Source organism: Terrapene carolina, unplaced genomic scaffold (genome assembly GCF_002925995.2).
Source record: "Terrapene carolina triunguis isolate 2854851 unplaced genomic scaffold, T_m_triunguis-2.0 Scaffold93, whole genome shotgun sequence".
Taxonomy (NCBI): domain Eukaryota; kingdom Metazoa; phylum Chordata; order Testudines; family Emydidae; genus Terrapene; species Terrapene triunguis.
Window position 1 is genome coordinate 10,609,939 of NW_020664444.1, and position 12,038 is coordinate 10,621,976.

Consider the following 12,038-nt stretch of genomic DNA (forward strand, 5'->3'; position numbering starts at 1 on the left):
GATGTGGTTGTGTTCTAGTTTTATATAATGCATATAAAATGTTTGGTGAAGTAAACCAGTAAGGAGCTGCAGACAGAAAAATCTATTTATTTTAAAATTACACTTCCACTAGTTCTCAAATGTAAACAGTAGTTAATTGCCTAGTTAGAAAAATCTTACTCACCAGGGACCAATTTTATTTTTTTTAACATTTAGTGATTTTTTTTTTAATATAAAAAGGAAAATATCAAATCACCCCGTCTTGAATGTTCTGCATTGTTACAGATGAGGATTCTGTTAGGGTAATTACATTTGGAAATGCAAAAGCATTTGGAAAAATGCTTCAACATGAGGTGTTACAAATAGTAGCTTACGGGTCTAGTGGAATGTATTTCTTCTGAGCATGCCTCTTTATTTGGTTAAACGAGATCTAAAGTGTTAACTCTTCATTACGTAAGCATTCAAATACTGTATTTAGACTTTGCAGTAATTTCTACTCAACAGAAGGCTTTAGAGCTATAGCAGGGCAACTCAAACTGCCTAACTTCCCAGTTGATTCTTTGTGTACTTCATTATTTTACCGAGTGTTCCATTTGGAATAATGTTCTGCCCATTTAACTCTTGAGAAAACATTCCCTTTTTAGAACCAGATATTATTGAAAAGCTGCCTCAGTTTTACATATGAAGTCTGCAGTAGCTTTAACTGCAATACTGGAGCATGAAACTACTCTTCTTTTTAATGCAAATGTAAGGTCTTGTATCCTTGGTTATCTTATTGATTTTTAGAAGAACTAAGCTAATAAATGTGATGTTCTCAAAGCAACTCTCACTGTTTCAGTTGCACCCTGAAAAGTAGCATCATGCGTTTCCATGTTTAATATCAACAACTCTCTTATCAAGTTTCATTTTTTTGTAATAGTAGTAAAACAACCAGTTCTTCTGGCATGCTGGGGCTGCTTCGTACCATAAAGTTGGCCTGTTAGGGCCCCAGGAGGAAGGTGGGGACATAGGGCTGCATGACCGTGATGCCCCTAGACTGCATCAATCCTCAGGTGCTATCTTGTCTCCTTTGGGCCATTAGGTGTAAGAGCAGCCTAGCTTTGGTCTGGGACCGTCCCTTCACACAGTAGCCCTGTGATTGAGGAAATGTAGAGGAGAATTTTTTGTGCACAAGTCAGAATATGGCTCTCAGCCATAGCTAAGGATCTAGCTCATGTTTTACTCACTGCAAGCCCTGTATATTCTGCTAAGGCTCTGTAACTTAAGAAGCTTTCTTGCTCAAGCATTATCATCCAACCATCAAGACTTTACAGTTGGTTAACAGTTTTGATGGGGGATCTAGAGAACAATTCCATAGCTCTATTAATTCTGCAACACAAAGAGCAGTTAAAAAATAGCAAACTTGTCTTTGTCAAAAGTAATCAATATGGCTCTGAATTTGTAAATGGAAAATGTGATTTAGTCACTCTTCTGACCATAACGACAAACAAAAATTAGACTGGAATACGATGTGCTTAACTACTTTAATGCAAAATGACACCTTTAATGTAAGTTGACACTATGCCATATTACTGACTGCTTCAAGGATTCAAGCGCACCACTGTTTTTAGTGCAATACTTAAATTAGTTTGAAACAGGTTTGAGTGGACCTGTGTCTTTGTTTGGTGCCTGATTAAACCATCTTAAGCAGAGTAGTTTGGAGACACTAGCTATCTACTGTGTTAGGTGAATATACATCTTTCAGGTGTAGTTATAACATGCATTGTCCAGTCATAGTGTGACACTTCATTGAGAGTTTCCACTAGAAAATCAAAATACCCTCAGTCCAGCAGGATTTCCTCTTGCAAAGACACTCTCATTCTAAAGTGGTAAATACATTTACCTGGCTGGGACATACTTTCAAATACATGCCTTACTGGATTTCCCTATGTGTAAATAGTACAATAAAGCTAGTCATCTGTGGTACTAGTAATTACTAATGCAGAATTCAAAAGGTACTACCCAGTATTGTGCAACAATCTTTAGCCAGACTTGGTGGTCTGCTCAATTCTTTTGCAAGAAACTGATTGTATTTTTCAGGGACATCCTGGAGACTATTTGCTGGTAAACACAGCTGGGAGGGACAGCTTTTTTTTTTTAATAAACTTCATAAGTTATTGTTCAACTGACTAGTCAGGAAATGGGTCACAGGCAGGACTACAATCAGGTGGAGGCCTTGAACATATGCTTTTAAAAAAAAAAAAAAAAAAAGCTCTTCGCTGTCCCTCCTTTGTCACATGCAGGTCACTGACAAGGGTCCTCCATGTGTTTTGTCTCCAGCAAGGACAAAGAGGAAATGCTTGCAGCATGTTTAAGCAGGAGAGCCCTATAATGTGATCTGCTATCAGTTTTATAAAAAGTGGCAGATGGGAGCCTATATTGAAAATCATGTTGGTGTCTTGTGCCAAAGCCAATGTTTTGAAGACTCCTTCAGGTCACCGGTAGGTGCCTTTCCCTCAAAGTAGCTAACCAATAAGTTGCTCTTTGAATTAGCTACCTACAAGGCAGTAACTGCTCTAGAATTACCAAGTGAATTGGGCTTAAACAATTTTTATCTTTAAAATGTTACATTATAATTGTTGATAAACTATATGTTTAATAGGTAACTGCCATTTTTAACAACCCATTGAACAATATTCTTGAGATATAGGGGGAACACAAGGTATTGTGGTGACAAAGATTTAATGGAGTTAAGATTATCAGCTGCTCTATTTTAAATAACTCTAGAATATTTCTAGTTTCCATTATAACTACACATCTGAATCTCATTCCATGTAATATAGCAGAGTAGACTGTTTGAGCTTGCCAACTTTATAGTAAATTACATGTTTAAAATTGTGCTGTTAAACCTAGAACTGTGCTGCTAATATGTCTGAAGGAGCTTCCACCGACTAGCATTTCTGCAGGCTTTTCAAAGCTAACTAAAGGGTTAACAGATTTGCTGGCTTAAGTTCAAACAGAGTGGAGAGCATTTGTGTAGCTCAGAGATTTTGGTATGGAAGGAGCTATAGTTTAAACTGTGTGGGAGGAGCTGATCGGGCCGAAGACTAAAATGTCACTGTACTGAAGCTGTGACAGCAGCTGAAGTGGAGACTGGGATAGTGTGAAATGTATTCCATCAGTCCATCCACAACACTGATTTCCCTTTTCCGCCCAGAATAGTGTCACAAGGCTTTTAGGGGTGTTATAAGTTATGAGGCGGTACCTAGAGTAATCAGGATATAATTGAGTCTGTCCAGCTTACTTGTGTCTTGTGTATGGGTTTCTTCCATTCCCCACTTCTGTGATGGTCTTTCAATTTAGTGCTGGTTCTCTAGTGCTCTGTAAAGATTTATAATGGGTGTGTTTTATTACTGTTCATGTGAAGCCCATTTTCTCTGGGCTTCACAGCTCAGGTTTTTCCCAAACCTGTGATACAAAGTTGTTTTAAAGGGGGAGGGGGGAGAGAGAGAGGTCCTGAATCTCTGCAAGCCTTATTCTGGATGAATCACTCTTATTTCTTCCTTTAAAATATCTTGGCTGACTGTAGTTGTCGTACTTCTAGGCTGAGACTGCTTAATTAACTGACTAGCAAGAAATGATGCTTTTGAGCAACTGCCCCCATACCCTCAAAATCCAACCATGCACCTGAGCTCAACCTCCCTGGACAACAGGTGCTACAAAATTGCTTCCCCATTTATAAGCCGCTTGGTACTGAACAGTCCTGGTGATTGGACAGAAGCACAGGGGTATCCTGTAAGGAATTTTCCTGGTCAAGGAAATTGCAGCATGGAGACTGAGCCATTGAAGGGATTAGAAACCCTTTTGTGCCACACGTTATTTTCTGTCCTTAGACAAACTAAGGCCCATGTTCATTTCCTCTTGTGCCCTAAACTTGCCAGGGGACAGCACTTTGACTCCACTTGATAAAGATAATATCAGTATGGCCTTTCTGTTTGCACCAATGAGCAGGGCAGTGGCATTGTAACCTATTCTGTAATTCCTTGCTGTGCCCACAACAATGTGTTCAGTCCTCTAACTCATTGCTCGGACAATAGGTAAAATGTAAATGCTCCTCACTTGATATGCCCCTCTTGCATTCGATAATGAAAATCCCTTGAAACAGCTGAACTTACTTGTTTAGCAGCCTAGAGAACAGCCCCCACCCTTGTTTTATTGCAGTAACAAAACACACCTTATGCTTTGCATTCTCCATATAGTTGCCTTTGTGAGCAGTGATGCTACGTGGTGGGGCCTTGATTCTTTTCTTAACCACTTTGAAGGGAGTTGCATGCAGAAAACTTCCCTCAGATGTTTAGGGCGGCCTTTATACACCTACCAGGATTCCAACTTTCAAACGGAATGAGCCTTGAGGCCTGCATGATGTTTGATGGTTATCAACAGATGTTCACATCAAAACAGCTATTGGTGCTGTCAAGCAACCAGCTGTATGCCATCCAGGGGCAATAAAAACTACACAAACTAACATGGTTGTTGTTTTTTTAAAGTGCAACTTGCTATAAATCAAATACTGATCTCCCATGGATGTAGGCAGTACCTATTTTTGCAAGCTAGTATTAGTCTCTTTCCCCATAGCAGTTGTCCAGTATGCATTAAACAAAGTGGTGTAGTGAGGTTGTAGGCCTGAGACCCGATCAACCCCGCCCCCCATATTAAACGATTCTGGGCTGGTGTTCAGATAGCACTTACACTGATGTACATTTGGGCTTACAATGGATGCCTTCTACCTTACTCTGTAACACAATACAAGTCGGTGGATAGAGAGATACTTCAGCAGCTCCTCTAAAGCAATTATACTTTTTGGTAAGTGAGTTATTATCTAAGGATTTCCACAATGGCTGCTCCTTGGAAGATGATTGGCTTAGTCAGTGCCAGTCTTAAATTGAATAAGCCTGGAGTCCCCTCCACTCTCACTTCTGGATGTTCCAGCCTAAGAGGGAGGTATGTTGACAGGACATTGCAGCACCTGCCCCTGTGCTTGTGTTGCTGCTGTCAGTGTTGAGTATTTCTTGTGGCTAGCTGGAGGGCTCCCCCACTTGGTGCTGTAAATCGGAATTTTTTTTTTATTTATTTTTTTTTAGTGAGCACTAAATTCACTTTTTGTTTTTTAAACAATGACACTAAATTGTTTAACACAAATGGGGATGAAGGGCAGCTAGGACATTCAGAACTGAGTCTGGTTCTCTGTTAACTAGTCAGGTGGTGCCTCTGTGTGAGTCAGTTTAGTCTTGACTCCAAATTGCTTGGCTCTTGGTAAGTCTGTCTCTCTTTTTAATGGCATCTTTAAAAGCGGTGTTTAGGTTTCTGTCTCTGTGTTGACATGCTTGTCTTTCCATGTGAGGAAAGGGGAAGGGAGACACGGATGGCTCCAGTGCCAGCAGTTCTGTGGCTGCCTTGCTGTACTCTGTAAACTACTACCGTCTAGCTCTTGGCGTATGTCCATGGTTCATCTGGCTGACTTGGAAAGAACCACAGTCAGAAGGAACGAGCTGCACTGATGTCCTCCAAGATGGACTTTCTGGTGAACAGCCAAAGGATATTGTTGGGACGGGGGGAGAGAGCAGCGATCTAGTTTCTAAATGGATCCCAAATGCTTCTGCTTATATACTGTCTGTATATTGAAACAAAATGCCATCAGTAGTGAGTTCGTATTCTTTGATAATTGACTCCAGGAAAGCTCTTTGGCTGTGTATTCTACCAGCACATTGGCACGGCTATAGCTGCTTGCACTTCCCTTATAAATCTTTTTTTCCAACTATTTGTAACTGGGTCCTATAAACTCAATCCTTCCTGACTTGACATGCAAGCCTCTTGTCAGTCAGCATGCCTCACGCCAATTTAAAAACGAGTTAACCTTGCTTTAAGGTATTAAATGGTGAGGAGTATGCAGAGACAACTGCTTTAAAGGGGTCAGATTGCTTCAGGTTACTTTGAGACATGAGGGCATCTTGTTCAAAATCAGCTGCTGCTCTTACAGTACTTCACACAGACATGTGTTAAGCTCACATGCATGGCACAATCGTGAGTAAATGATCTTTCAACAATCCACAGGATTTAAAGGCCCTGTGGTAAAGTCTGCTTTGGAAGTTGTGTTTCAGTTCATAGACATTAGTCTGTTGGATAAAGTGTATTTTTCCGGATAAGCCTGTTCTGTTGTAGAATTTGCCCAATAGACTAGAACAGCTAATACACCTTGTTATTAATGACTGACTGCACACAACAATGTTTCTAAAACCTACGCATAAAGATTGGCCAAGTGTGGTGTTACTCTTTTAAACAAGCTGTCTGTTTTTGTTTTTTTATTTGATTTGAATCGTATACAAATGAAATGATTATGGCTACGAGTGTGTCACACAGGTCACAGATTCTGTGATTTTAACACAGGTCTCCGAGTTCTTTGGCTTCAGCCCCACATGGTAGGCTCAGGCTTCAGCATGATTTATTGTTGATCACCTGTCTTCTATCTGTGACTTTTAATAAAAATACCTGTGCCGAAATCCTAGCCGTTGGAATGACAAAACACTAGTTAATTTTGTGACACAATCCTGTATCTTGGAAATCAATTTTAAAATGTTACCTTCTCTGCTATAACGCCGTATGGTGCCTAGGTATTGTAGCACACATACTATGCAATATCATACAACTGTTTTTAAACCAGTTGGCTGCATTGGGCAGGAAGGGCCTGAGTTTAGCCTTAATTTCTAACAATTCATGTAAAACTTCTTTTTAAAGACGGTGACGAACTACAATAAGTTGAGGTGAAAAAGGCATTGCTCATTTAAGTGTCTTTGTAGAACTAAAACAGCATTCACCATAGAAGCAGCCTGTTTGCTGTGATCGTCTCAACTTATGAAAACTGTGTACTAGATAAAATTATATTGTGGTGTGTAAAAAGTGTATTTTATAGTTTTGGTGAATTAGTTTACTGTTTTGTATATTTGAATTTTATAAATATTAAAACTTGACTTGTTATACTGTTCTTTATGGAGTGTTGGATCTTTCAATACAGAGCCTGAATTATGGTAATATTTTAATCTTGTTCACATGCTTACTATGATAATACAGGAACCTGAAGCAGGCTTGGAACTGTTAGCGGTTATTTTCTAGAACTCCATGGAGGACGCGGGTGAAATCCTGGAAGACTGAAGAAGGGCAAATAGTACCTGTCTTTAAAAAGGGGAACACAGAGGACTTGGGGACTTATAGGCTGACTGAACTTCTATACATGAAAGGATACTGAAGTATGAGTTTGTAGGCACCTGGAGAATAATGGGTTTATAAGGAATAGCCAGCATGGATTTGTCCAGAACAAATCACGGCAACCTAACTTCCTTCTTTGACAGGGTTACTGGCCTAGTGGATGAGGGTGGTGGTAGATGTAATATCTTGATTTGAGTAAGGCTTTTGGCACATTCCCCCATGACATTCTCATAAGCAAATGAGGGAAATGCAGTCTAGATGAATTTACTATAAGGTGGGTGCACAACTGTTTGAAAGGCCATACTCAGAGTAGTTATCAGTGGTGTCAAACTGGGAGGGTGTAACTAGTGGGGTCCTGCATCTGGTACTAGTCGATATTTTCATTAATGATTTAGATAATGGAGTGGAGAGTATGCTTATAAAATTTGCAGGTGACACCAAGCTGGGAGGTATTGCAAGCACTCTAGAGGACATAATTAGAATTCAAAACAACCTTGACAAATTAGAGAGAGGTCTAAATTCAACAAGTTGAAAGTCAATGAAGACAAGTGCTAAGTATTTCACTTAGGACGGAAAAAATCAAACTAAATATAAAATGGGGAAATAACTGGCTAGATGGTAATGCTGACCAAAAGGATCTGGAGTTATAGTGGATAACAAATATGAGTCAACAATGTGATGCAACTGTGAAAAAGACTAATATTCTTGGCTGTCTTAACAAGAGTATCGTATGTAAGATGCAAGAGGAAATTGTTCCACTCAGCTCTGGTGAAGCCTCAGCTGGAGTACTGTGTCCAATTCTGGGCACTACACTTTAGGAAAGATGTGGACAAATTGGAGGGAGTCCAGAGAGAGCAACAAAAATCATTAAAGGTTTAGAAAGCCTGACCTATGAAGAAGAATAGTTTAAAAAACTAGACCTGTTTAGTCTTAAAAAAAAAAAAAAGACTATAGGGGGACCTGAGAGGACAACGATCAATGTTCTCCATGCCCACTGAAGGTAGGACAAGAAGTAATAGGCTTAATCTGCCACAAAGAGATTTAGATTAGATATTAGGAAAAACTTTCTAACTATAAGGGAAGTTAAACTCTGGAATCGGCTTCTGAGGGAGGCTGTGGAATCTCCTCATTGGAGGTTTTTAAGAACAGGTTGGACAAACACCTGTTAGGGATGGTCTAGGTTTACTTTGTCCAGCCTCAGCACAGGGGTCTGGACTGGATGTCTTCTCAAGGTTCTTTCAGCCCTATATTTCTATGATTCCAAGAAATTAATAAAAATGAGACCAGGGCTGTCATACAACAAGATCTTGGGTGGAAGAGCACTTGTCCATAACTATGACTGTCAATTAATCGCAGTTAACTCATGCGATTAACTCAAAAATTAGTTACGATTAATCACAGTTCTAATCGCACTGTTGAACAATAGAATACCAATTGAACTTTATTAAATATTTTGGATGTTTTTCTACATTTTCAAATATATTGATTTCAATTACAACACAGAATAGAAAGTGTACAGTACTCGATATTTTTATTACAAATATTTGCACTGTAAACATAAGAATTAGTATTTTTCAATTCACCTCATACAAGTACAGTAGTGCAATCTCTTTATCGTGAAAGCGCAACTTACAAATGTAGATTTTTTTGTTTTGTTACATAACTGTACTCAAAAACAAAACAATGTAAAACCTTAGAGCCTACTAGTCCACGCAGTCCTACTTCTCGTTCAGCCAATCGCTAAGACAAACAAGTGTGTTTACATTTACGGGAGATAATGCTGCCCGCTTCTTATTTACAATGTTACCTGAAAGTGAGAACAGACGTTCTCATGGCACTTCTGTAGCTGGCGTTGTAAAGTATTTACGTGCCAGATATGCTAAACATTCGTATGTCCCTTCATGCTTTGGCCACCATTCCAGAGGACATGCTTCCATGCTGATGCTCATTAAAAAAATGTGTTAATTGAATTTGTGAGCGAAGTTCTTGGGGGTGAATTGTATGTCTCCTGTTCTGTGTTTTACCTGCATTCTGCCATCTATTTCATGTTATAGCAGTCTCGGATGATGACTCAGCATGTTGTTCATTTTAAGAATACTTTCATTGCAGATTTGACAAAACGCAAAGAAGGTACCAATGTGAGATTTCTAAAGATAGCTACAGCACTCGACCCAAGGTTTACAAATCTGAAGTGCCTTCCAAAATCTGATTGGGACGGGGTGTGGAGCATGCTTTCAGAAGTCTTAAAAGAGCAACACTACGATGCGGAAACTACAGAGCCCAAACCACCAAAAAAGAATATCAACCTTCTGCTGGTGGCATCTGACTCAGATGATGAAAATGAGCATGCGTCTGTCTGCACTGCTTTGGATCGTTATCAAGTACAACATGGACGCATGTCTCCTGGAATGGTGGTTGAATCGTGAAGGGACATATGAATCTTTAGTGCATCTGCGACGTAAATACCTTGCAATGCCGGCTACAACAATGCCATGCGAACGCCTCTTCTGACTGTCAGGTGACATTGTAAACAAGAAGCAGTTAGCATTATCTCCTGCAAATGTAAACAAACTTGTTTGTCTGAGCGATTGGCTGAACAAGAAGTAGGACTGAGTGGACTTGCAGGCTCTAAAGTTTTACATTTTCTTTTTGAATGCAGTTATTTTTTGTACATAATTCTACATTTGTAAGTTCAATTTTCATGATAAAGAGATTGCACTACAGTACTCGTATTAGGTGAATAGAAAAATATTTTTTATTTTTACAGTACAGATATTTATAATACAAAATATAAAGTGAGCACTGTACACTTTGTATTCTGTGTTGTGTAACTGAAATAAATATATTTGAAAATGTGGAAAACATCCAAAAATATTTATATAAATAATAATCTATTGTTTAACAGCGTCATTAATCACAAATATTTTTTTTAATCACACGATTAATCGTGATTAACTTTTTTTAATTGCTTTACAGCCCTACCCATAACCTGAACGTATTCCATGTGTCCTTCCCTTGATTCTGCTCTGAATTGCTGCTCCTGAGTCTGTCAAAGAATTGAACCTTTAGTATGGCATATGGAGGAAATGCTGATGAACTGTTACCCTATTTAGAACTCGGTTAAAATTCAGATTCATCCTGTAGAATTTCAGAAGCTGGTGTAAATATTAAAGTTTGATGGGGGTACAGCTAGAACCACTTGTGCTTATATATTTCAAGCTCAGCCAGGGAAGATTTTTAAGCTGGTTCAGTTGACAACACCTGTTAGAAGTCATTTCTCTTCAGCTGCGTAGTATCCAATAATAGCAGTATGACCTCTGTCTGTCTCTGTCTGTCTGTCTGTGTCTCTCTCTCTCTCTCTCATGATGCCAGTTCCTCCCTTGTCAGCCTCACTTGCTTTTTATCACCAGTGTAGAACTACTGACCTTAGGACAATTTTAATGATCTACCTCATTGGCCTCTTCTTAGAGTATTGCAATCTTAGCACCAGCTAATTCTACCAGGCCTTGAGCTCCAGCTCTTCGCAATCCCTACAACCTTTCCTCTATCGTACTTTGGCAGGTCACATGTATAAGGGGGGAAAAGCTATATGAGTATTGCTTTTATTGTATGACTGAAACTTCTATTGCAGTTGCTAATTGTAGATTGGCACTCTATTGTCAATCCCATTTGACCAGAGCAGTACAAGCACAATTTGACTCACTTTAATGGAAGTCTTGGCTGTTTTGTTAACTGTAAACGTTGGATCCCCCAGGTTAGATATCACTGTTCGGGTATATGAATTGGCTTGATTTTTGTTTCCACAGATGCCCTGAGCATCTTCAGCTCCCATTTAGCCTAGTGGGAGTTGTGGATGTTCAGTGCTTCTGAAAATCAGTTCAGTTCAAGGGCTTGAATAGGGATATAGATGCCTACGAGGAAGCATTCAAGCTCAGATGTTTAGGTCTTGATCAGAATAATGCACAGGTAAGCACTTGGGGTTGCTGCTGCTACTCATTTAATTGTCCAAGTCCATCCAAGATGGGACCAAGATTACATATGTAATCTTCAATGGCATGTGTATATTTCACAGCTTTAGAAGGATCCTTGGATAGTCGCTGGACATCATACTGTTGGTGGATGTCTGCAGTGAAAGCTGAACGACATCTAGTCTATGGTCTCAGTTTGCTGGTGCTTCTGTACCACCAAAGACCCAGTGAGATTTCACTATGGAGCGATTTTCTGATGAGGATTTGGTCAATTTCAATTTTTTCATGGCACATACATTGTTTGAAATCTAGATCCAGCAATGGTGGTTAAGAGACCTGGATAAAGATCCCATAACAGACAAGCCCTTGGTGGCACATAATGTCAAAATCCAGATGGTGTCATTTGGGGAACCCAAACCAAAGGGACCTATCACTGTTTCATAGGCAGTTTGACTGCAGCCAGTCACACCATTGAAATCTCAGAGCACTAGCATTGTCATGTGGCAGAATTGACTGGATTTTTGCTGCTAGCTGATGGCAGAATGCATCCTTTCACACAAGTGATGAGTCTTATGTTGGCTTATCGGCTGATGACAGATAAGTGTACATGATGATGTTGGAGCCAAGCCCAGAGTCAGCATGGAGAGACGAAGTTCCTTGTGGTTCAGATCTGCTACAGGTTATCTAATAATAAGTACCGTATGCTGAGTTTGGTGTGGACCACTGGAGTGGAGGAAGTGACTTGATCGCTTTGTGGCAGATAGGCCTCGGTGACACTGGTGATTACAGTCTTTGTAGTAGGTGAGCTCTTTGACATGAGCTGTCTTGTACCCAGTGCAGTTCGGTGTTAAC